This window comes from Mustela lutreola, chromosome X (assembly GCF_030435805.1).
Source record: "Mustela lutreola isolate mMusLut2 chromosome X, mMusLut2.pri, whole genome shotgun sequence".
Lineage (NCBI taxonomy): Eukaryota > Metazoa > Chordata > Mammalia > Carnivora > Mustelidae > Mustela > Mustela lutreola.
This window is the reverse complement of record NC_081308.1, coordinates 78,244,523-78,271,719: the sequence shown is the minus strand read 5'-3', so window position 1 is coordinate 78,271,719 and position 27,197 is coordinate 78,244,523. Positions and strand designations below refer to the sequence as shown.

General features: G+C 39.3%; 1 protein-coding gene and 1 long non-coding RNA gene across 4 annotated transcripts in view; one reads left to right on the top strand and one right to left on the bottom strand.

Annotated features, from left to right (window-relative positions):
* PCDH11X (protocadherin 11 X-linked) overlaps positions 1-15,829 on the bottom strand; it is a 201,990-nt gene extending 186,161 nt beyond the window's left edge. For both annotated transcript variants that reach the window (XM_059156563.1, XM_059156564.1), the window contains exon 1: positions 15,536-15,829. The gene's annotated coding sequence lies outside the window, so the exon portion shown is untranslated. The remainder of the gene's footprint in view (positions 1-15,535) is intronic.
* Positions 15,830-15,958: 129 nt separating this feature from the next.
* LOC131822030 (uncharacterized) lies at positions 15,959-26,524 on the top strand. Of its 2 annotated transcripts, XR_009350061.1 has the most exons (5): positions 15,959-16,741; positions 17,133-17,338; positions 21,220-21,608; positions 23,758-23,899; positions 26,421-26,524. It is a non-coding gene; the product is annotated as an uncharacterized LOC131822030 (long non-coding RNA). The 2 variants fall into 2 exon arrangements; XR_009350060.1 differs by having other exon boundaries at positions 23,758-26,524.
* The last annotated feature ends 673 nt before the right edge of the window (positions 26,525-27,197 follow it).

Below are 27,197 nucleotides of genomic sequence, written 5' to 3'. Positions count from 1 at the left end.
TACTTTTGGGAAACCTGTACTCCAGGGAGATTAATTTATTAATTTATTATGTAGAGATTACTCTCTACATACTAATAAAATATAAATCATAAAATACCTTGTGTTCACACAATTTAAATAAAACTTTTGCTCATACTTTCTATACCCAAAACCATGGGATAAACTTTAGAAGCCTGAAGACAGCAATGATTTGCATGTTGGAAGCTAAATGTCCTTTTGCTTGATGTGATTGATCCAAACCTATACACGGTTAATTCCCAAAGACATGGTGCTTCACAAATGGCATGTCAGAAGAAAACCACTACTTAAAAATCATTGAAAAATATTCCCTAAAATAACTCTTATATAAAAATTTAGATGCTCTAAAAATTGGATTAGGCTATAACACCACATATTTGTCATATTAAGTAAACTTGTATTTATGGAGTATCATTATAATATGTCATAATTTGAATTCTTTATATAAATAAAATAGAGGAAGTATATGTATCTCTGTAGTGTATACTGTTAAATTTCAATAGTCCCATTATTTTTACCATATAATTCTTACAAGGTCAGCGCACATAGACTCTAAATAAGAGGAGAACATAAGAGTCTATTAATTGAAAACTTATGTAAATATAGTTGAACATACTTGTCTTTAAGATCTTTACTTTTTAATATAAGAAGTATTTTTTGTTGTTTTTTTTTAAATATTTTTCCAAACAGATTCAAAAATTCTGAGCAGTTTACTATAACATAGATCATTGGTGATATTATTTTGTGAAATGTTGAACATGAATGTATCAATTAATTGTTCAGACTTCAGAATAGAATGACCAATTACATTTCCATTTATGTAATTTGAAGACATTATTTTTAAGTGCCTGATTTTTTCTGTAAAACTATTTTAATAATTTATGTTTAACATATAAGTTTAGAGTCAATGCCAGATTCCATCCATATTCAACACTTGCAGTCAATTTCAGGAAGTAATCAAGTATCCTACCCTGCCTTTGAGAAAATACACTCAAAGAAATGAAAGGCAAGGTGAGATGCTGGAAAATGTCCCAAGTTTGGAGACTGAAAATCAACAACCCTGTATAAGTTTCCCCTCTTACCATCTAGAGGAAAGCCTATCTGATTTCCAACCTTAAGTTTTCCCACTGAAAAGAAATAGGTATAGCCATTGCTTCTTTTTCTACTCAAAAATTTTTGAGACTATATTAATATATATACTTCCAAAATGATATAAATATAAAAAATGGTATAAATATAGCATTCTGTACAAATTAAAGGTATTTCACAAGGAGAATGAGTTAAAACAAAAGTGTAGTAGAAACCTTAATATTTTATTTTCATTTCCTATAATAACAGTAAATGAATTGTAAAATCAGGACAAATCTCTACCTGTATTCTCATCACTTAAAGATTTTAAAAAGAAATTAATTTTATATAGTTTAATTAAAATTCTTCAACAATTACTTTTATTATTGTCATGTTAAAAGTTATATTATATTAATTAAAATAGTTTTTATTAATGAGAAAAAAATTATCTTGGATGATTTAGTCTCTTCTTTCATTTCCCTTTCCTTTTTGTGTCTTCCCATATTTACACATTTTAGTTGAGAAGACTAGGTAGAAAAAAATCATTTTTTCAGATCTGGGCTGGAAATGACAACTGTAGTCATCATTACTCTTATTTTCAAAATCTATTATACTGATTTGATGCTTAACACATTAAAGACAATTAAAAGGACACTTTAACTCCTTGATCAGTTGAGGATTTTTGAAATGCAAAAGATAACAGAAGCATTTACAATTTCTGCCAAGTCACTCTTCTAATTCGAAAATCATGATTAGAAAAGACTATCAATTTTTTATTCTTTGATAATGAGAATGCAGTCTTTCCACAAATGTCACGAAATCTCAAGACACTTTTCACCCTAAAATAGCTTTCTCCATGTAATAAACCTGTACTTTACAATTAATGATTCACAGGGTGGAAATCTTGAGGGACCTTGACATATAGGTCATTTGATGTTTTCTCCTAAAAAAAGATATAACCACATCTTAGGCATGATGCCTTCATGAAAACGTCTATTGAAAAATAACACCATTCTGAATAGGAGTAGATTTATTTGAACATCACAAGCTAGTCTGGAATATCAAGACATCTTATCTAGTTTTCTTCAGTCTGGATACTGAATGATCAGTAAAGTCTTCAGATAATAGAACTCTGATGAGATAAGAACATGTAATTTGGAATGTTACAATATAAAGTCAATCCAATTAAATGTAGTTATATGTTTTATTTTTCCTAAAAGTAAAAGTTACATATGTCATTGATGAAAGAATGGATCATCTTTTTTTTTTACAGCATACTCTTCTTCTGTCACCAATTCCCAATAAAGATTCAGTCAACCCTACTACATGTGCAAATATGGACGATCTAAGAATTGTCCCCCTTTCTCACACATAAAAATAACTCTAAGAATGTAGTAAAGAAAAAAAAATGTTCCTTTGCCTCTAAAGATTGACATGATAACTGTACATGTTGATAAGAACATATACCAGAAATGGATGCGAGAAACAACTTTAGGAGAGTGTAGTGAGAAATTCAGAAAATTTGGATTCCCCAATGTACAATATTTGAATCCCTAGTTGTAACCAAAGGAAAACAGATATTTTAGGGGGGACAAGATGGCGGGGAAGTAGAAGGAGGCGCCTTTTCAACATGTACCCTAAAGTGAGCCGATTACCTACCAAAGAACTCTGATCACCCATGAAATCAGCCTGAGATCAGGCGCCATTGTTTCAGAGCCTAAGACTCATGCCCCAAACTCTCTCCTGAGAGAGGTGCACGAAGGCCCAAACTGGTGCTTTCAGACCTGCGCCCCGCTCTAAGAGCCTGAGACGAGGCGCAACCCACAGCCCCCCCGAGAAAGGTGCTTGCAAGCTGGGCACTCTTAGACCCAGAAAGACCAGGCACTCCCAGCCCAGGCTAGCGGGAAAATCTCAGTGTGCATTCACTGCTTGGAACCTCTCTGGCGGTCTGCAGCTGCACAGACAGCCGCTGCTGCCGTGGTTTGGGGTACAAGCAGAAATCCTGCATGCCCAGGGACTAGGAATCTGCTCTGCCAGCTGCCAAGGAGAAATTTATATGGGCTCTGCAATCCACAGAAGAACAGACTGAGGCTTCTCTTTGAGAGGGAGGTCAGGGTGAAGTTTGCTTTCCTCTAAACCTACAAAAACCATCAAAAGCAGTCAAGGCAAGAGGAAGAAAAAAAAAGTGAACAAATATAAAAACCTCCAGAGAACAAAAGCCTGAAAAAACCGGTTTCCTCAGAGCCCACCCCCTCTAGGGGAACTGGAGGACTTAACTCAGGGAACATCATAGACTGAAAACCCACCTGGCAGGCCCCTCCCCCAGAAAACCAACCAGGAAAGAAAAAAAAAAAAAAAAAAGACTACAAGAGAACCATCACCACTACTTCATAGGACAACTTTTATTTTTAATTTGTTCCCACTATTCTGTCTCATATTTAAAATATACATAAATTTTAACCTATTTACAATCACAGTGAGCTGTGAGTACATCAAATTCCATAATAACCTTCTAACCTGAACTTTTTGATACATACACCTGTGTTTATCTTTTGCATTTCAATTTCGTAAATTTCCTTTTTTTAATTTTAGTTTAGTTTAATCTAGTTTATTCCTTTTCTTAATTTTATTTTGTAATATTCATATAGAGTTAAACTTCAAAGTAATCCCCTTTCCCTAATCAATAATACCCCTATAGGTAAACCAATTTTTAATCCCCCTTTATCTTAGGAAAGTTGAGTCCTTTAACAAAGATATGAAGATACATCCAGGAAGAATCAAAACAAACTTCCTCACCCACACTGAGAATTTATAACCACTCTTCCATCTTTTTCTTCCACCAGTGTTTCTGTGTTTTTGAGTTTGTCCTGATAGTATATAAATCTTACACTTGGGGTTCTTTTTGACAAGGTTCTTCCTTTATTTGCCTATATATATATATAATTATTTTTTCTCTTGTCATATACTTTTATCAGTATTTTTGTTTGTCTGTTTACTGTTTGTATACTTCATAAAACTTACCTTGGGGCCCATTTGGGCTGAATCTTCTCTTTTATCTTCCCTTTCTTTCCTGTCTCTCTTTCTCTCTCTTTATTTTTTTTTTATTTTGCTTTTTTCTTCTTTTTTTCTCATTTGGGTGGGGAATCCTGATTGCTCAGAAGTGTTCCAGGGTGCACCTTGACTGTACAATGGTTAATACATCCAGTTACATCTGTTCAGTCATCTCTCACTAAAATGACTAGGAGGAGGAATGCCCAACAGAAGAAAAATACAGAAGATGGACCTTCTGCAACAGAGCTAACAGCTATCAACATAGACAATATGTCAGAAAAAGAATTCAGGGTAACAATTATCCAGGCAATAGCTAGGTTAGACAAAGCCATGGATGACCAAACGGAATTGATTAGGTCCGAGCTGAAAGCGACCAGAGATAATGTTCACAATGTTAGGGCAGAGCTAAAAGCTACCAGGGATGATGTTCAGGATGCTCTCAATTAATTCCAATCTAATTTAAATTCTCTCAAAGCTAGGGTAACTAAGACAGAAGATAGAATTAGTGATCTGGAGGAAAAACAGACAGAAAGAAAGGATCAGGAGGGAGCCTGGAACAAACAGCTTTGAACCATGAAAACAGAATCAGGGAAATAAATGATGCCATGAAGCATTCCAACATCAGAATCATTGGAATCCCTGAAGGGGAGGAGAAAGAAAGAAGTCTAGAAGATATAGTGGAATAAGTTCTTCATTAAAATTTTATCAACCTCGCGAAAGGAGCCAGTGTTCATGTACTAGAGGCCGAATGGTCTCCACCCAAGATTATAGATTCCAAAAAAACATCAAGGCACCTGATAGTCAAATTAAGGAATCATAATTGTAGGTATAATCTCTTGAAAGCTGCTAGGACAAAGAGGCTCCTTATGTACAGAGGAAAGCCCATAAGAATAACGCCAGACCTGTCCACAGAGACCTGACAAGCCAGAAAGGGCTGGCAAGATATATTCAGGGCAGTGAATGAGAAGAACATGCAGCCAAGAATACTTTATCCAGCAAGACTGACATTCAAAATGGATGGAGAGAGAAAGAGTTTCCAAGACCAGCAAGGCTTAAAAGACTATGCAACCACCAAGCCAAAACTGCAGGAAATTTTAAGGGTGGTTCTATAAAAGAGGGAAAATCCTAAGAATAGCATTGAACAGAAATATAGAGATAATCTATAGAAAGAAAGTCTTCAAAGCTAACACGATGTCAATAAAAATGTGTCTATCAATAATCACTCTCAATGTGAACGGCCTAAATGCACCCAAAAATGGCACAGGGTTGCAGATTGGATAAAATGACAGGATCCATCCATATGTTGTCTATAGAAGACCCATTCTGAACCTAAAGATACACCCAGACTGAAAGTGAAGGGATGGAGAAGCATCTTTCATGCCAGTGGGCCTCAAAAGAAAGCCAGGGTAATGATTCTCATATAAGATAAATTAAATTAGATTTCAAACTAAAAACTGTAGTCAGAGATACAGAAGGACACTACATCATTCTTAAAGGAACTATCCACCAAGATGATCTAACAATTGTAAATATCTATGCCCCCAAGATGGGAGCAGCCAACTACATAAGAAAACTGTTAATCAAGATAAAGAGTCATATTGATATGAATACATTAACAATAGGAGATCTTAACACACCTCTCTCAGAAACAGACAAATCATCGAAGCAGAAAATCAATAAAGAAACAAGAGCATTGAATGACACATTGGACCAGATGGACCTCATAGATCTATACAGAACATTCCACATAAAACAATAGAATACTCATTCTTCTCAAGTGCACATGGAACCTTCTCAAGAATAGACCACATACTGGGTCACAAATCAGGACTCAACCGATACCAAAAGACTGAGATGATTCCCTGCATATTCTCAGATCACAATGCTTTGAAACTGGAGCTCAATCACAAGGAAAAGTTCAGAAGGAACTCAAACACCTGGAAGTTAAAGACCACCTTGCTTAAGAATGCTTGGATCAACCAAGAGATCAAAGAAGAACTGAAACAATTCATGGAAACCAATGAGAATGAAGACACTTCGGTCCAAAACTTATGGGACACTGCAAAGGCAGTCCTAAGGGGGAAATATGTAGCCATCCAAGCCTCCCTCAAAAAAATTGAAAAACCCAGAACACACCAACTGTCTCTATACCTTAAAGAACTGGAGAATCAACAACAAATCAAACCAACTCCACACATAAGAAGGGAAATCACTGGGGCACCTGGGTGGCTCAGTGGGTTAAGCGGCTGCCTTCAGCTCAGGTCATGACCTCAGGGTCCTGGGATCGAGTCCCACATCGGGTTCTCTCCTCAGCAGGGAGGCTGCTTCCCTCTCTCTCTCTCTCTGCCTGCCTCTTTGTCTACTGTGATCTCTCTCTGCCAAATAAAAAAATAAAATCTTTAAAAAAAACAAAAGAAGGGAAATCATCAAGATTAGAGCTGAGATCAATAAGGTAGAAGCCAGAGATACAGTAGAACGTATCAATGAACCTAGAAGTTGGTTTTTTGAAAGAATCAATAAGATCGATAAACCATTGGCCACAATAATGGAAAAGAAAAGAGAGAAAGCTCAAATTCATAAAATTATGAATGAAAAGAGAAAGATCACAACACCAAGGAAGTAGAAAAAATCATCGGAAGTTATTATCAACAGTTATATGCAAATAAGCTAAGCAACCAAGATGAAATGGATGCATTCCTGGAAAACTATAAACTTCCAAAATGGAACCAGGAAGAAATTGACAACCTGAATAGACTGATATCTCGTAACGAGATTGAAGGAGTGATCAAAAACCTCTCAAAAAACAAGAGCCCAGGACCTGATGGATTCCCTGAAGAATTCTACCAAACTTTTTTTTTTTAATTTTTTATTTTTTATAAACATGTATTTTTATCCCCAGGGGTACAGGTCTGTGAATCACCAGGTTTACACATTTCACTGCACTCACCAAAGCACATACCCTCCCCAATGTCCATAACCCCACCCCCCTGCTCCCAACCCCCCTCCCCCCAGCAACCCTCAGTTTGTTTTGTGAGATTAAGAGTCACTTATGGTTTGTCTCCCTCCCAATCCCATCTTGTTTCATTAATTCTTCTCCTACCCACTTAAGCCCCCATGTTGCATCACCTCTTCCTCATATCAGGGAGATCATATGATAGTTGTCTTTCTCTTCTTGACTTATTTCACTAAGCATGATACTCTCTAGTTCCATCCATGTTGTTGCAAATGGCAAGATTTCATTTCTTTTGATGGCTGCATAGTATCCCATTGTATATATACCACATCTTTTCATAGATTCTTCTGTTGATGGACATCTAGGTTCTTTCCATAGTTTGGCTATTGTGGACATTGCTGCTATAAACATTCGGGTGCACGTGCCCCTTTGGATCACTACGTTTGTATCTTTAGGGTAAATACCCAGTAGTGCAATTGCTGGGTCATAGGGCAGTTCTATTTTCAACATTTTGAGGAACCTCCATGCTGTTTTCCAGCTTGCATTCCCACCAACAGTGTAGGAGGGTTCCCCTTTCTCTGCATCCTCGCCAGCATCTGTCATTTCCTGACTTGTTGGTTTTAGCCATTCTGACTGGTGTGAGGTGATATCTCATTGTGGTTTTGATTTGGAAAAAAGACAGTCTCTTCAACAAATGGTGTTGGGAAAATTGGACAGCCACATGCAGAAAAAATGAAACTGGACCATTTCCATACACCACAAACGAAAATAGACTCCAAATGGATGAAGGACCTCAATAGGAGAAAGGAATCCATCAAAATCCTTGAGGAGAACACAGGCAGCAACCTCTTCGACCTCAGCCGCAGCAATATCTTCCTAGGAACATCACCAAAGGCAAGGGAAGCAAGGGAAAAAATGAACTATTGGGATTTCATCAAGATCAAAAGCTTTTGCACAGCAAAGGAAACAGTTAACAAAATCAAAAGACAGCTGACAGAATGGGAGAAGATATTTGCAAACGACATATCAGATAAAGGACTAGTGTCCAATATCTATAAAGAACTTAACAAGCTCAACACCCAAAGAACAAATAATCCAATCAAGAAATGGGCAGAGGACATGAACAGACATTTCTGCAAAGAAGACATCCAGATGGCCAACAGACACATGAAAAAGTGCTCCATATCACTCGGCATCAGGGAACTACCAAACTTTCAAAGAATAAATAACACCTATTCTCCTGAAGCTGTTTCAAAAAATTGAAGCAGAAGGAAAACTTCCAGACTCTTTCTATGAAGCCAACATTATCCTGATCCCCAAACCAGGCAAAGACCCTACCATAAAGGAGAATTTCAGACCATTATCACTGATGAATATGGATGCTAAGATTCTCAACAAGATCCTAGCCAACAGGATCCAACAGCACATTAAAAGGATTATCCACCATGACCAGGTGGGATTCATTCCTGGGCTACAAGGATGGTTCAACATTCGCAAATCAATCAATGTGATAGAACAAGTTAATAAGAGAAGATAGAAGAACCACATGGTCCTCTCAATTGATGCAGAAAAAGCACTTGGCAAAATCCAGCATCCGTTCCTGATTAAACGCTTCAACATATAGGGATAGAGGGAACATTCCTGAACTTCATCAAATCTATCTATGAAAGACCCACAACGATATCATCCTCAATGGAAAAAGCTTGCAGCCTTCCTGTTGAGATCAGGAACACGACAAGGATACCCACTCTCACCACTCTTGTTCAACATAGTATTAGAAGTCCTAGCAACAGCAATCAGACAACAAAGAGAAGTGAAAGGTATCCAAATTGTCGATGAAGAAGTCAAACTCTCTCTCTTCACAGATGACATGATTCTTTATATGGAAAACCGAAAGACTCCACCCCCAAACTACTAAAACTAATACAGCAATTCAGTAACGTGGCAGGATACAAAGTCAATGTATAGAAATCAGTGGCTTTCTTATACACTAACAATGAAAATACAGAAAGGGAAGTTAGAGAATCGATTCCATTTACTATAGCACCAAGAACCATAAGATACCTGGGAATAAACCTAACCAAAGAGGTAAAGGATCTGTACTCGAGGAACTACGGAACACTCATGAATGAAATTGAAGAAGACACAAAAAGATGGAAGACCATTCCATGCTTTTGGATTGGAAGAATAAACATTGTTAAAATGGCTATACTGCCTAGAGCAATCTACACTTTTAATGCCATTCTGATCCAAATTTCACTCGTATTCTTCAAAGAGCTGGAGCAAATAATCCAAAAATTTTATAGAATCAGAAGAGATCCCGAATCGCTAAAGAAATGTTGAAAAACAAAAATAAAATTGGGGGCATCACATTACCTGATTTCAAGCTTTACTACAAAGCTGTGATCACCAAGACAACATGGTACTGGCATAAAAACAGACACATAGACCAGTGGAACAAAGTAGAGAGCCCAGAAATGGATCCTCAAATCTATAGTCAAATAATCTTCGACAAAACAGGAAAAAATATACAGTGGAAAAAAGACAGTCTCTTCAATAAATGGTGCTGGGAAAACTGGACAGCTATAAGTAGAAGAATGAAACTCGACCATTCTCTTACACCGTACACAAAGATAAACTCAAAATGGATAAACGACCTCAACGTGAGACAGGAATCCATCAGAATCCTAGAGGAGAACATAGGAAGTAATCTCTTCGATATCAGCCACAGCAACTTCTTTCAAGATATGTCTCCAAAGGCAAAGGAAACAAAAGCCAAAATAAACTTTTGGGACTTCACCAAAATCAAAAGCTTCTGCACAGCAAAGGAAACAGTCAACAAAACAAAGTGGCAACCCATGGAATGGGAGAAGGTATTTGCAAGTGACAGTACAGACAAAAGGTTGATATCCAGGATCTATAAAGAACTCCTCAAACTCAACACACACAAAACAGATAATCGTATTAACAAAAAAATGGGCAGAAGATATGGACAGACACTTCTCCAATCAAGACATACAAATGGCTACCAGACACATGAAAAAATGTTCATCATCACTAGCCCTCAGGGATATTCAAATTAAAACCACATTGGGATATCACCTTACACCAGTTAGAATGGCCAAAATTAACAAAACAGGAAACAACATGTGTTGGAGAGGATGTGGAGAAAGGGGAACCCTCTTACACTGTTGGTGGGAATGCAAATTGGTGCAGCCACTTTGGAGAACAGTGTGGTGATTCCTCAGGAAACTAAAAATAGAGATTCCCTATGACCCTGCCATTGCACTCCTGGGTATTTAACCCAAAGATACAGATGTAGTGAAAAGAAGGGCCATCTGCACCCCAATGTTCATAGCAGCAATGGCCACGGTCACCAAACTGTGGAAAGAACCAAGATGCCATTCAACGGATGAATGGATAAGGAAGATGTGTTCCAAATACACTATGGAGTATTATGCCTCCATCAGAAAGGATGAATACCCAACTTTTGTAGCAACATGGATGGGACTGGAAGAGATTATGCTGAGTGAAATAAGTCAAGCAGAGAGAGTCAATTATCATATGGTTTCACTTATTTGTGGAGCATAACAAATAGCATGGAGGACAAGGGGAGTTAGAGAGGAGAAGGGAGATGGGGGAAATTGGAAAGGGACGTGAACCCTGAGAGACTATGGACTCTGAAAGGTAATCTGAGAGGTTTGAAGTGATGGGGGGTGGTAGGATGGGAGAACCACGTGGTGGGTATTATAGAGGGCAAGGATTACAGGGAGCACTGGGTGTGGTGCAAAAATAATGAAAACTGTTATGTTGAAAATTTTTTAAAAAAGATATTTTCAGGCATAACAAAAATATTTAACAAATCTAAGGAATTTCATTGTAAATTTTGTTTCAAATAAATTAGCAAAAGACACACACAGACAGCAAGAAATCTTCTTTGTGAGGAAACTTTCACAAATCTCTGAATTTGAAGTGGATGTTCCTTGATTATTTTTTTTTTTTTTACACTTCTTTCAGGTCATTGAAGGGGAAGAGAGGTCTAGGTAGCTAGTCCAAAAGAGGAAGAAAAACGGGGATGAGTGGAGAAATAACTTAGGTAGATAATGTAGAGAAGAAGCAGGGAGGGAAGGCAGAGAAGTGGAGGAAAAGAACAGAATAGAGGTGTTTGTTAGGCGTAAGGGGAGGAATAAGCCAAGATTAAAGGACTTATTGTGGGTAGAGAGAAAGCTGAAATGGGAAGGTGGGAGAGATGATGCAGAGAAGTATGTGAAAAATGTAGTGTGATGAAGATAATTGTGCTTGCAAGTGGCTAAGAATGTCCTGGCTCACAGAGGCATCAAGCTGCCTTTTCATATTCTTTGGTATTACTGGAGCCTAGCACATTGTCTGGCGCAGTAGATGACTAATGTTTGTGGATATTTTGGTGAATAGATACACAGATGGCACCTCCTTTGAAATATGTGAAGCAAGATTCCTAAAGAAAATTAGATTTCAAACTTTCATCCCCTGAATAATTTTCTTCCTACCAATAGAAAATGTGGCAGCCATATATATTTTGTTAAAGTGGGTTAAAGCCAGTGGTTAATGTAAAGTCTCCTTGTAGGTGTGGCTCCCCTCCTGCCTCAAGAACTTCATAAATCCTGCATAAAGACTGTTGTGGACCAATTGGGTAGAGAAAAGGAGAATTTTCTAAGTTTCTACCAGATTTCTTTCTGCCACCAGCATTCTGGAAGCTCTCTATCAGGAATTTCTATCTAGCAAAAAACAAAGTTTTGGATAACAATAGAATAAAGAGTGTGAAAGGTGGAATTCATTCTGCCAGGGATTTCAGCTGCCCAAATAACACTACTTGTGTGTCTATCAGAATTGCATTCAGGTGATTTTAAAAAAAAATTGCTTTCAACCTTTAGCAAATAATTGAACTTTAGAAAATGAATGTGTTTGTATGCTTCTTCTGTGTTTGCTTCCCATTTCTGTATTTCAAATGCACACCAAGTCTGTTTGCTGCCTTTTCTGATATACCACATAAAGGAAGCCTTCTATGAAAGGTTAGAAGAAAACAAAATCCTAGATTCACAAAACATAACAATTGTTTCTACTTCTCCCTTTCCCTCAAACTCCCCACCTGCCTCCAAAGCAACAGATAGTAAGTAAGCAGTTTGTTGTGATTCTCTCTGAATGTAATTTCCTTGGTAAGGTAACAGGTTCTGAGGCCCAGTTGCCTATATCCTGCCTAGGTCCCCTCCCTCTTGCCCTGTGCAACCTTCTCCAACTGTGCACTGATGTCCTTTTCCCAAAACTGAAAAAAGGATTGTCAGCAACCACGGGCAAAGGATTAGCTTTAAATTCAGGAAAGCAGGTGGGTTGCTCCTTAAACAGAGAAAAGCAAACCCAGAGAGGAAGCCTAAATGGGCCTGAAAAAATCCTATTCCTGAATCTTCCCTATTTGGGGCGCTAGTATCCAGTGACTGTGCATCCTCATCCTAAAGAGCATGGTGGGTGGTTTCTCTGCAGTGGCAGCAACTAGAACCTTTCTTTTCCAAAACTCCCAATCTTCAGTCCCTCTTCCAGTGAAGGAGACTCCTAACACAGCGCCACCACCTTCGATTGACCCCCTCCCCCACTGCACCATTTCTTTGCCAAGAAGACCCTCTTCACTTTCTAGGGAGAAAAGACGGCCACGGAATTTTAGAAACGCGGGTCTTCACACTCTCTTCCTTATCACCCAGGAAGGAGAGACAACAGCGGATATTTAACACTGGTAATTTATTACTATTTTATCGGAAGAACGTGCCCTCTAAAATGCCGCTAAATAAGTAAATCCACAGTTAATAGTGAAGGTGTAAACTGAAAGGGGGAGAGAACGGGAGCGAGGGTCGGAGGGACAGGAAAAAATTAAGGGGAAATCCTCAAACTGTGTTTGATCCCGAGGTTCAAAGCCAACTGAAGTGCAGCCGGCATTAGCCTCCACCGCCTCCCAGGTCTCCGCGCGTCTCTTGGGAGCTGGAAGCTAGGACCCAGAGCGCGGGAAGGAGGCCCAAAGGCAGCGAAGGCGGCTGCGCACCCGGAGCTCCTGGCTGGGCTGATCACGCTCCTGCTACGGACTACCCGCTCGGCTTTCATTTGGCTTTGCCTCTCTTGAGCTGACATCTTTGCCAGAAGGAGGGGCTGCCCAGGCGAAGCCGACTGGAGAAAAAGGATTTGGGGCCTCGCTTGTGGAGGCGCTCCCGGACTGCTTGGCACAAGCAGTGCTGTGGCAGTGATGGCTGGACTCAGCCCTTGTGAGCTGCCCTAGGGGAATTTTTCATTTAGCAGAGGGAGAAAGGTATCCTTAGACCTTAGCGCATGTATCTCTTGATTCGTTCGTCAAAACCGCCCGCGTATCGCCCGCACTTCCTCGGGTGATCCAGACAAAGGAAGGAAAGGGGGCAACATCTACAAGTACTGTTACTTCTACTTGCTCTAAAATGCCCCCCACCCCCCAAATACACAGGCTAAAGGACAGCCCTGAGGCTTAGATTTCCAGCCCTGATTGTGCGAGTTTGTTTCAAATAAGAGTGGAATTCCATTTAGTCTTTACCAAATTCAGAAGGTGTCCGCAAGTAACCTTTTATTTCTTTATTTATTTATGTATTTATTTATTTAAGTCACGCCTGTTTTAACGTTTATTGAGAGGCGGAAGAGTTGCTTTAGTCATAAAGCACCACTACCTTCTCAGATGTTGCGCTGTGTTCAGAATTCTCCGCACTCGCCTCAGGTTGTTTTTTCAGAGCACGCAAAGTGGTCCTCCAAAACCATCGCCCGCTCCCCGTATTTTTTATCCGGTTCCTGGCCTATCCCGATTTTTAAACACTTCCTTCCACATGGTTTCCTTTAGTACAAAAACAGCCTCCAGAGTTAGGTTAAAATGCCATCCTAAGATATTTGCACACAAGGACTTGCTTTCGTTTTGTTCTTGCTATTTAATTTTATTTATTCTTTTATGTTAGCCACTCTCTTCCTAGGTCTTTGTTTTGTGGGTGTATGCCGCAGTGGCGCAAGTTTTGATTCTCAGCCCCCAGCCAACATTTTGGAAGGGCAACCCGTTCGGAGAAGCTAGGGCCCTCCTACAGATGTGTGTGCACACTCATTCCATATAGGCACCCGGGCACCCCCCCCCCAAAACCTCAGGGGGCCAACGAGACAAATCCAGGAATAATTCATATGGAAATGAAGAGGCTCTCTCAGTAGGATTCTGAAAGTCTTTCCTTGCGGGAGGAAAGGAAGTGGTTACCTTGCACACTCTTGAAAAGTGACCTCCCCGCTTTTTTGCAAGGAAAGAAAGTCAATTTGTGGCTAAGGGCTCATAGTAAGTCCTGTCTCCAACCGAGGGCAGTTTGCCTCTCTGCTTTTCTAAAGTCTCTAAAAAAAGGTACCCACTTGCGACTACGCACTTTTAAAAAGTTAGCTTTTCTGATGTCGTCCTTATTGAGACATTTTTTTAGAAAAGGGGCTGTTTTATGGTTATGCGCTTAAAAAAATAATTCCTTTGTGGAGAGAGGAACTGTTTCTAAAAGGTCTATCTTAATAAATGCCATTCATTTATTGACTAGGTAGGCGGTTTGGTTTCTATTGTTTCCTGAGTTTTGTTTGTTGGCTAAGGGATTAAAAGCCATTTCTTTAGTGAAAAAGGGACTCTTACGTTCGACTACACTCTTAGAAAAAGTCTTTTTTTTTTAACGAGGAAAGTATATTTTTCAGCTACGTGATTATAAGAAATCTATTTCTTAAAGCTAGGTACAATTTTCCACACCATCTCCACCACATTCAGCAGGTGCTGCTGGCTGAGCACAGCTCCCTAAATAGGGCGGGAAGGAAAGGCGGGTAGGCCAGCACCAGGAAGAAAGGCCTGGGGAACCTGCGCGCTCCGTGGCGCGCTGGGCTTTCCTTCACTCTATCAAGGATCAGGCCCCCAAAGGTTAGAGCCAGCCTGGCTGGTATCCAAAACCCTAGCCCCCAGAGATACATACGCAGGCTAACCAGAGTCCCAGGTATTATTTTTTCTGAGCACCGGCCCCAGTCTTAGAGTTTCCCTCAGCCTGGCTGAAGCTGACTTTATCTGTTAAACTGAAAGACCTTTTTGCAGGGCCAATGTCGGAGAAATTCATGAGTGGACACTTTTCTGACAGAAGTGCGAGTTTTTTGCAAAGTAACCCAGCCAAGCCAAGCGGTGACAGTGCCTGCAGGATATTCTATCTGCACTCACCTCTGGGGTTTGCTCTTTCTCTTACTTCCAGGGAACATATGGGGGAAGAGGAAAGGGAGGACACCAGAAGCATCTCTAAAATCATTCTTGTCATAGTCAAGACCCCAGGAGTGGGCAGCAGGAAGCCTCGGCGTACTAAGGGCGTACTAAGTGCGGTACTCACGCTGCACTCTACTCTGGCACCCGGACCCAATACTTACCCAGTGACCGAAGCCTCTACAGTAGAATGAGGTGGTAAGTTAGAAAGAGAAAAGGTTTTCGCCAGCTCCACCGAGACTGCGTTTGCTGTAGCGGGCTCTACCGCCGCAGCTCACAGTCCCTGAAGCAGCTGCAGTCGTCGAGGCTGCCTCTGATGCTATTCAAAACGCCGGGGCTGCCTGAGGGGTCTATGTCGACGCGGCTAATGTCACTCGGCGCGTTCAGTTCAGCTTGCTTTCTGCTTCACCACGTAGACCGCTGCTTGTAACTCCGGCTCCATCCGGCTCACAGATCCTCCTGCCCCAAGATACGCCGACTGCTAGGAGACAGTGCGGAGCCAGCCTTTTCAAGGGCGAGGGGGAGGGACTAGACTGAGGAGAGGAAGGGGAAAAGGAGGGGGGTTGAGTGAGGGGAGGGCGGGGGTGAGGGGAGAAGTAAACCAGAGTCCGGGCCTCCTGCTGGGAGGGGATGGCGCTGCGCCTACCTGCAGCTGGGCAACCCTCCTCTGGTCCCACTCCTGCACCCCACATCTCCCACCGCTCCGGGAGCGACCCCTCCCGGGTGAGAGGGAATCAGGGGAGATGGGCAGGGGCTAGATGGCGGTAAGCTTAGGAAGTACTCTTTCCCGCCAGGAAAGAAGGCTGACTGTGCTGGCTGCTCGCTCCCGTGTAGGACCCGCCGCTGGGGAAAACGAGCCGCTTTCCGGGCGGGTTTTGCAGATTAAGAATTAGGGCATGCGTTGCTCCTCTCGGTCTTCTACTCCTTGCTGTCTTGGCCTCCTTTTAACTCATTCACATGATCTTACAGAAGTTTTATTTCATTTTTGTTATGTGTGCTTTTCTCCTGATCCCTCTGAGGGCCCTGACTCCAGCTAGAGAGCAAGCATTCAAAAGTATCCTTTCTCGTGCAAAGGATACTTAAGGCAAACTGGCGAAAGTAGGGGCAGGAGCCTGGCGAAACCATTGGAGCCAAGAGACTGTCTGCATATATCATTCTCAACTGCGAGCCTCCTCGATCGCCTTTCAGATTGATTTTCAGGGGGCGGCAGAGAGAGGGATAAGGGGGAGGTCAAACATTTGGCTACCCCAGACAACAAGTACATGGGAGAGTAAGCAAGTCGGTGGCTTCGGGCTGCTTTAGGGAGAGGTCTAGCACTTCGCTGCCTGGAACCCTGCAGCATTGCGGATGTGGACAGCACCGTTTCTAAGGTAGGAAAGGATGCAGGGAGGGAGGAATCCAGCCCTGAGTCCGCAAGATTGGTGCTTGCCAGAGCGCTCCAGCAGCTTCCTTAGTGACGCCAGGTCAGCTAAGGCATAAGAGGTCTCTCAAGAACACTGAAGCAAGGAGGGACAGTGCTGCGGGTTTATGGCTTTGATGGATCGTGGGTTATCTAGAAACAGGGCTAATGTCCTCGTCCTAGTCATAGGGCCAAAACCTTCCCAGTCGATATACTCTGATTTTTACTCCAAAAAGGGAGTCCTTAAATTTACCCAGAGGCCAGAAAATGAACCAGTAAATTCCTCTTCAGAAAGTTTTTTTTTTTGGGGGGGGGGGATCCATTTTCCATGCTTAACCAAGAGGAAAAAATTATCTTTCTAGTGTTCTGCTTTGTTCTGAGGAGGAGACTTTCTTTCCTGAAATAAAGAGAAAAAGCAGATAATGTTTTGGGGATGCCAAGAGCACAGTATTCGTTTTTATTTTCTGTATATTGGATGAAAGAGAAAATGCATCTGCACAGGGTAGACCATCAAGAAGGGGAAGATGTTAATTATCATGAGTTGATGTTCTCTAATAGCTTCTTCATGGTAAGTTTTTGGTGGTTGTTTCTGTTTCGTTTTTTTTTTTTTTTTTTTTTTTTAATCGAAGGGCAAATCTTTATGTCTTCTTTCCCTAGTATGTCCATCTCCATCTTCATAACTGTCTTCTTTCCAATTTCTGGTATTTTTTTAAAGGTTAAAACCTTCGTTCAAATAATCCTCACACCACTTTCCTTTTCTTTTTGCTGTTGATCGATTGATTGATTGATTGGTTGGTTGGTTTTAAACTTAAAGCTACTATTGAGAGTGTCATTAACACTGCAGTTCAGTATGATCTTCATGAAAGAGGACACACTGAAGTATTTACTATTACATTTTACTCCTCCTGTAATTTTGCCTGCATTATTCATAGTATCCAGCACATGCATCATCCTCTTGTTGGGAATTAAGAAAATGTCTTAGAGATGAAGTCAGAAGCTGTCAAACAGTTACAGTTCTGACTCTTGGGGTTTGCACTTCTGGATAATACTCCACCATAGAGGATGGCAGGAACTCAATGAAAATAAAATTACTGATTAATCCAGGACAGTGTGGAGAAAATCCCATGGAGGCACTCTCAGAGCACTAATAATCTATTTATAACATCCACTTTATTGTTTACAACTTACATCATTTTAAAATTTTTATTATGATCCTTTATTTAGAAAAATAACTCAGTAGCAATTGTGAGCATGGAATACTGAGACCATAGATTTAAAATATAACATCCTCTTTAGATACCAATTAACTGATTTCTTAAAATTTCCACCTAAATTCAATGCAGGAGGCGAGAACTGATCAGTCATTGTTGAATTAAATTGTTGAATTGAAGCGTTTAGTTATCATCGTGCCAGACTCAAGAGGTTAATATTATTATCCACATTTTATAGATCCTGAAACTGAAATTCATGGAGGACAGATATTTTGCATAAGACCATGGAGCTGATGAGTAACAGACTCTGGCTTTCCATTCAGAGTGTATAACTCCTAAATTCAGCAACATAGTTGTTTTATAGTTAATCTGGATTATTCTATAATGTATAGCACAACATTTAGTTTTAAGTGTACAGCCCAATAGAAAATTATCTCTGTAGAGTGGGAACATTACTTACAGACCAAGGAGACTACCAGTTGAACTAAGTAAATCAGAAAATCATCTGAGAAATGCAGTTTGTTGATTAAACTGACAGATATCCACATCTGATAATAATGAAAATGTTTCCCATTTTCTCTTCTGTGTTCTGTCTGATGGTGGCATCAATGAGCAATGACATAACCAAAAGCCAGAGCATGTGGCAAAAGCTCTCCTTTTGGTGCTTTAACTCTAAAGGAACTGATGGGGACTCAACTCTTCTTATGTACAAAGAGAAGGACTCCCTGATTAAATGTCTTTTACGCACCACAAATATTATTTACATTGTCCTATTAATTCTCAAAACCGTTCTGTGAAATAGCTCTTATTAGTTTCATTTTCTTTTTTTAACCAATGGGGAAACAGAGATTCACAGAGATTAGATAAAATGCCCAAGTTTCTATAGGTATAAAGTATAGAGAGGTGGGAAATTCAAACCCATGCCATTTCTAGTCCACTATGCTGACCTCCTGTTGCGTGGCTACACATTTTCAGAATTTGCTTTACATTAAAAACTATATCATTAACAAAAGCCTTCAAAAGTTAAAAGGATACTGTAGGAATTTGGTTTTTAGAGGAAATACCATGAAAGAGCCGTGACATTTATTGCATTTTCTTTGTTTAGTGTTCTAACTTGGAAATTGATCCTGGGTTCTGCTAAGATCAGAAAAGGGAAATTATGGTAATGTGTACCCTAGAAAAACAGAAATCTGTCTGATTTGTGAAGATTAAACTATGAAGCCATTTTGTAATTTTAGAATGGATCAGAGAAGATATTTAAAATACTTCAATGAGTAAGGATGTTTCTCAGGCTGGTAAGAATTAATTAAAACTGAGAAATAATGTGTTAATGTGAAAAAGACCCAGCCAGCCTACTCTGACTTTTACACCAAAGAGTGAGTCCTTAAATCGGCCATGCAAACCTTATCAAAAAAGAGTCAGAGAGATGAGCCTTGGTAGCTCCTATTCATATTCATTGTCATCTCACTAGTGAACCACCATTGATATGAGATTGATGAAGCAAATCAAATATTCTGAGATTTCAGTTGCCCTTGCCTTGAAACATCCCTTATCAAGCAGTGTGATTGCAATTTGACTTCCCATGTACTGTTTGCACAGAGAATGCACAGGCCATGCAGATAGATAAGAATGATACTTTGTATCATGTGATAGTTGTTTTGCATAAAACCCCATTCATCTTTGTGTTGTCCACAACAACTTGCATTGTACATTGTACATAAGTGTTACAATCTATGAATAATCATTGTTATTGAGAAAGTAGGTGGGCATGTGACCATAAAACTGTAATACTGGATGAATTACATTCTGTATATTTTTCATTTTTAATATTAACCATCTGCAATAATTCCAATTAGTGTGCCCAGTGGCTCAGAAAAGAACTGTGATTTTAGATCAAATTTGGAGTTCTGGCTCTGGCATTTTTAGGTCTGTGGCTGTGGGCAAATTAATCTCTGGACTTGTACTGTATAAGATAAACACTAGCCACATAAGACTATTGAGCACTTGCAATGTGACTAATCCAAATTGGGATGCTCTGTAAGTATAAAATGAATACCTTATTTTGAAGATTTACCACATGCACATACACACATATGTAAAATATATCATTAATACTTTACATAAATTGTATGATGAAATGATAATAGTTTGACTAATTGGTTAAACATATTATTAAAATAATTTCACCATTTGTTTTCAATATTTTAAATGTAGCTGCTAGAAAGCTTTAAATTACATATATGACTTGGATTATACATGTTTTTCTTTTTGTAAGATTTATGTATGTATGTATGTATTTATTTATTTATTTTGAGAGAAAGAGAGTGCATGGGGGAGAGGGGCAGAGGGAGAAAGAGAGAGAAACTTAAGCAGATTCCATGCTGAATGCAGAGCCCAACCCAGGGCTCAGTCTCAGGACCCTGAGATTATGATTTGAGCAGAAACCAAGAGCTGGAGGCTTAACTGACTGTGTCACCCAGATGCTTCTCTATATGTGTTCAATGAACTATCCTAAAAAGCTTCAATTTCTTTACCCCCAAAATGTAGATAATAACCTTATTTACCTCAAATTATTATAATGATATTTATCTATTTATTTATTTTAAATATTTTATTTATTTGACAGACAGAGATCACAAGTAGGCAGAGACGCAGGCCGAGAGAGACAGAGAGCTGGGGGGGGGGGCAGGCCTCCTACTGAGCAGAGAGAGCCCAATGAGGGGCTTGATCCCAAGACCCTGGGATCATGACCTGAGCCAAAGGCAGAGGCTTTAACCTACTGAGCCACCCAGGCACCTCTATAATGATATTTAAATAAAATAATGCACCTAAAATTCTTATCACAGTATCTGATAATAAGCTAAAATTTGTCACTGTCTAGGAGTTTGGAATAAAGAGGTTAAGTAATTTTTTTTTTTTTTTTTTTTAAGAAACTTACGGGCACCTGGGTGGTGTAGTCAGTTAAGCCTCTGCCTCTTGGTTTCAGTTCAGGTCCTGATTTTGGGGTAGTGAGATAGAGCTCCATATTGGGCTCCCTGCTCAGCAAGGAGTCTGCTCAAGACTCTCTCTCTCCCTCTCCCCCTCCTTTTCTTTCTTAAATAAATAAGAAACTTAAACTCTGATGGATTAGGGACTAACTAAGGAGAAAACTTTAGTTAATAATTCATTTTTATTTATTTATTTTTAAGTTATTATTTAAATTCCAGTTAGTTAACATATAATGTAATATTAATTTCAGGTGTGCAATATAGTGATTCTACACTTCCGTGCAAGACCGGGTATTCATCCAGCAAGTATTTTTATTTATTTTTGTCCCAAGTGAAATCATTCTACTTTTCTCTCTAAAAACAACAAACATACATGTGTGCAGCAGGGTGAAGGAACAATATTGTGACATAAAAAACAATAATGTTTTTGAAAGTGCTTTGAAGAGTTAGAAATACTTTCTCAAGTCCAAAGATTTTTACTATCATAATTTATATGGACACTTTTACATTTAATTGGTGGATATTTCTACTGTTGAGACATTCAAGTCATAAATGAAAATAAGGCTGAAATTGGTGTACGTACACAGAGGACAAATGAATTTCTGCAGAAGCTAAAGATACAGGAATGGGAGAAAACCGGGTAGGTACAGAATTCTTTTTTTTTTAATTTATTTTTTATTTTCAGCATAACAGTATTCATTATTTTTGCACCACACCCAGTGCTCCATGCAATCCGTGCCCTCTATAATACCCACCACCTGGTACCCTGATTTCCCACCCCCCGCTCCTTCAAAACCCTCAGATTGTTTTTCAGAGTCCATAGTCTTTCATGGTTCACCTCCCCTTCCAATTTCCCCCAACTCCCTTCTTCTCTCTAACTCCCCATGTCCTCCATGCTCTTTGTTATGCTCCACAAATAAGTGAAACCATATGATAATTGACTCTCTCTGCTTGACTTATTTCACTCAGCATTATCTCTTCCAGTCCCATCCATGTTGCTACAAAAGTTGGGTATTCGTCCTTTCTGATGGAGGCATAATACTCCACAGTGTATATGAAACACATCTTCCTTATCCATTCATCCGTTGAATGGCATCTTGGTTCTTTCCACAGTTTGGCAACCGTGGCCATTGCTGCTATAAACATTGGGGTACAGATGGCCCTTCTTTTCACTACACCTGTATCTTTGGGGTAAATACCCAGTAGGGCAATGGCAAGGTAATAGGGAATTTCCATTTTTAATTTCTTGAGGAATCTCCACGCTGTTCTCTAAAGAGGATTTTTTTTTAATATAATTTTTTATTTTTTATAAACATGTATTTTTATCCCCAGGGGTACAGGTCTGTGAATCACCAGGTTTACACACTTCACAGCACTCACCAAAGCACCTACCCTCCCCAATGTCCATAATCCCACCCCCTTCTCCCAAACCCCCTCCCCCCAGCAACCCTCAGTTTGTTTTGTGAGATTAAGAGTCACTTATGGTTTGTCTCCCTCCCAATCCCATCTTGTTTCATTTATTCTTCTCGTACCCACTTAAGCACCCATGTTGCATCACCTCTTCCTCATATCAGGGAGATCATATGATACTTGTCTTTCTCTGCTTGACTTATTTCGCTAAGCATGATACGCTCTAGTTCCATCCATGTTGTCGCAAATGGCAAGATTTCATTTCTTTTGATGGCTGCATAGTATTCAATTGTGTATATATACCACATCTTCTTGATCCATTCATCTGTTGATGGACATCTAGGTTCTTTCCATAGTTTGGCTATTGTGGACATTGCTGCTATAAACATTCGGGTGCACGTGCCCCTTTGGATCACTACGTTTGTATCTTTAGGGTAAATACCCAATAGTGCAATTGCTGGGTCATAGGGCAGTTCTATTTTCAACATTTTGAGGAACCTCCATGCTGTTTTCCAGAGTGGCTGCACCAGCTTGCATTCCCACCAACAGTGTAGGAGGGTTCCCCTTTCTCTGCATCCTCGCCAGCATCTGTCATTTCCTGACTTGTTGATTTTAGCCATTCTGACTGGTGTGAGGTGATATCGCATTGTGGTTTTGATTTGTATTTCCCTGATGCCGAGTGATATGGAGCACTTTTTCATGTGTCTGTTGGCCATCTGGATGTCTTCTTTGCAGAAATGTCTGTTCATGTCCTCTGCCCATTTCTTGATTGGATTATTTGTTCTTTGGCTGTTGAGTTTGCTAAGTTCTTTATAGATTCTGGACACTAGTCCTTTATCTGATATGAGGCTTCTAAGGCCTTCAGCAGTTTAACTGTAGAAATACCTTACCTAGCTGATGACAAAAAGCATTGCTCAACTAGAGAAACTAGAGGGTGCTGTTAGTGAATGCTTAGAAGAATGAATACAACCTTCCAACCCCCTTCCCCCTCTCCATCACTATAGGTGATAAGAATTTGTAAACTGTATACCTGTGAAATGAAACTAATATTCTCCATTCCCTCCTGGATATGATTTTTGTTTTTGTTTTGTCCTGGAACTAGCCTTACAACATTACCAATATAGTAAAATAGTAGAAGTTTGTTATAATACTCTGGCAAATAATTGGGAAAAGTTTGAAATGATTCCCTACTCTGAGGAAAGCTATCAAAGCCCAAAGAAGGGATGATAAGAAACAGAAATACCCAAGTAAGGACTTTCAAAGAGGGAAAGATTTCAGCAGGAATTCCTGACTACACCAACAACCTCTGTAATTAAATACAGGTAAGACAGTTACTTGGAAATCATACCATATATTTTTTTCTCTCTCTCTCTCTCTAGGCTTGAATAGCTATACAGACTTGCTGTGGACAGAGACTGCAGCTGAATTTCTCTCATAGAAGCCTGGGACTTATGGCCTCGTGTGTATAGATGAACTTTGCTGAAGCATTGAGCTCTGATTAATGCAATTAAATGAGTAAAGGTATGTGGTATTGTCCTCAAGGTTTCTGTTTCTCCTACTATACTCTTATTTTTCTATAGATGAGTAGTTGAAAACTGTACTGGATGTGGCTTTTCATCTCTGTGTTATTTACCTATATTGTGATGGAAACACAGGAGCAGAGAAAATGTGTCTTTTAAAGCACTGAAGGACCATAGTGCTGTTAATGGTCTTTGTCCTCTTTTCCTTAGGACAGTCTTTATCTTGAGTTATTCAGATGTTTCTTGGTGAAGTGAAAGAGACAAAGAGGTTTTGGTTGCTGAGGAAAGCAGAATTCATTTTATTGTTTCTTTCTATTTTTTTTTTTTGCTATTTTTTTATAATTTATTTTTATTTATTTTCAGCATAACGATATTTGTTATTTTTGCACCACACCCAGTGCTCCATACAATCCGTGACCTCTCCAATACCCACCACCTGGTATCCCAACCTCCCACCCCCCTGCCCCTTCAAAACCCTCAGATTGTTTTTCAGAGTCCATGGTCTCTCATGGTTCACCTCCCCTTCCAATTTCCCCCAACTCCCTTCTTCTCTCTAACTCCCCATGTCCTCCATGCTATTTGTTATGCTCCACAAATAAGTGAAACCATATAATAATTGACTCTGCTTGACTGATTTCACTCAGCATAATCTCTTCCAGTCCCATCCATGTTGCTACAAAAGTTGGGTATTCGTCCTTTCCGATGGAAGCATAATACTCCATAGTGTATATGGAACACATCTTCCTTATCCATTCATCCGTTGAAGGGCATCTTGGTTCTTTCCACAGTTTGGTGACCATGGCCATTGCTGCTATGAACATTGGGGTGCAGATGGCCCTTCTTTTCACTGCATCAGTATCTTTGGGGTAAATACCCAGGAGTGCAATTGCAGGGTCATAGGGAAGCTCTATTTTTAATTTCTTGAAGAATCTCCACACTGTTCTCCAAAGAGGCTGCACCAACTTGCATTCCCACCAACAGTGTAAGAGGGTTCCCCTTTCTTATTGTTTCTTTTTAATTTTTTTTATTTTTATAATTTCTTTTCAGTGTACCAGAATTCATGGTTTATGCACCATAGCCAGTGCTCCATGCAATACATGCCCTCCATAATACCCATCACCAGGATCACCCAACTTCCCACCCCCCGCCCCTTCAAAACCCTCAGATTGTTTTTCAGAGTCCATAGTCTCTCCTGGTTCATCTCCCCTTCCAATTTTCCTCAACTCCCTTCTCTTCTCCATCTCCCCATGTCCTCCGTGTTATTCCTTATGCTCCACAAATAAGTGAAACCATATGATAATTGACTCTCTCTGCTTGACTGATTTCACTCAACATAATCTCTTCCAGTCCCGTCCATGTTGCTACAAAAGTTGAGTATTCATCCTTTCTGATGGAGGCATAATACTCTGTAGTGTATATGGACCACATCTTCCTTATGCATTCATCCGTTGAAGGGCATCTTGGTTCTTTCCACAGTTTGGTGACCGTGGCCATTGCTGCTTATAAACATTGGGGTACAGATGGCCCTTCTTTTCACTACATCTGTATCTTTGGGGTAAATACCCAGGAGTGCAATGGCAGGGTCATAGGGAAGCTCTATTTTTACTTTCTTAAGGAATTTCCACACTGTTCTCCAAAGTGGAAAGCAGAATTATTTTTTATTGTTTCTTTTAACATTTTATTGTTTCTTTTAACATGGAGATTGAGTTTAATTTTTTTTCCCCCATTCTACTAATACTCCTATGTAGTCATCTCCTCAAGAAATAGGTATCAGCTCTTGCTCTAAATTTAGGAAATACACACACATAAGAGACTAATCATGTAATTTTTCCAGAGCAATATACTAGCATTGGTAAAAATATACATTTTTTTAAAGAGTTCTGGGCTAATATCGTACCACTCTGAGCCTTCTTTAATACTCTTTATTTCTGTTTTAAGGTATGGCTATGAACTAATTAACTGAACTTTTATATAGTTTGTGAAATCAGTTATATTTTTGATGTATGATAACAAATATACTGTGTATTTGTGTATTTGATTGAAATGTAGAAAATTATTTAACTTTTTAAACAACTGTTATGTTTTAATCAACATAGTGTTTAGTAGATTGCTACTTTGAGCCAGTTTTTTTTAATAGAATGCTGCAGATATCTCATTTTAAGTGATTAGATGTGTGTTTAGATAACTAATGTAGAGTTTCTGTTTTCTTTTAAGACTGGAAATTTTTATTTTATCATTACTGAAACTTAGATGAATGTCAGTTTCTGTGTTTGGATAGAGTGTTAAAACCAAGACTTCTCATTTACCAAAGCACAGCTGGTCTCCACTATTACTTTAAGATTTCCTTTCACATAAGGTGAAGAGCAGTGATTCACCTTACTCTCATGCAAAAAAAAAAAAAAAAAAAAAAGTCTTGAATTTTTCAATTAATCACTATTTGTTGACTAAGTTCTAAAGAAAGTTAAACTATAGATGCAATTTGGCACATGACTGATTCTGTTGTGTTTGTCTTTTTTTGACAGGCTACATAGGGAAGGAAAAAGTGTTTGGAGCATAGAGGGTTCTCTTTTTAAAGAAAAAAAAATCATAACAAAATTGGCAATGAAAATAAAATACTGTTTCTGGATTCCTTCTACTGTGAACGTTGTTATTATCACTAGGCTCCATCTTCTCTAGTATTGTTACTGGAGTTCAAAACACTAAGGGAGCTTTACCTTTAGACTGAACCTAATCCAGTCATATCAAAGAATCCTTTAAAAATCTAATAGGTTTTCAAATTCAGTGTGTTTTCAGACCTAGTAGTCAGTGTCTTGAGCTGAATCCAACAAATACAAGTTTTACTCCGAGTCCAATTCTAGTGATCTAACTTGTATAATTAGCTATCTACCTCAGTTATTCTGAGTGGCACTCTGGTACCCACTGCAAGTACCAGTGTGAAGGCTCTGATATGCAGTTGGAACATTGCCTAGTTTAAACTGGTCCATTTCCCTGGTGCTCTAGGTTCAGTATCAGTGAAATATTACCTCCTTGGCTGAGTGTCATGATCCCAAGAGGAAAGCCTTCTTAGAACTGTCCTATAAATACCAAAATAACTTATGACTCTATCCTTACATTTTATGTATTACATTCTTGGGTCATTTAGTCTATGGAAGATGATGAAGTGGGTAGGCTATGTTGATGAGCCTTTTGTAATTCATCACAAGTAATGATATGTTATTCAAAAATCTTTATAAATTTTGAACAGTGCAACTGAATGACTTAACACCTATACTTCCACTCCCATCAGTTATAAATTATTC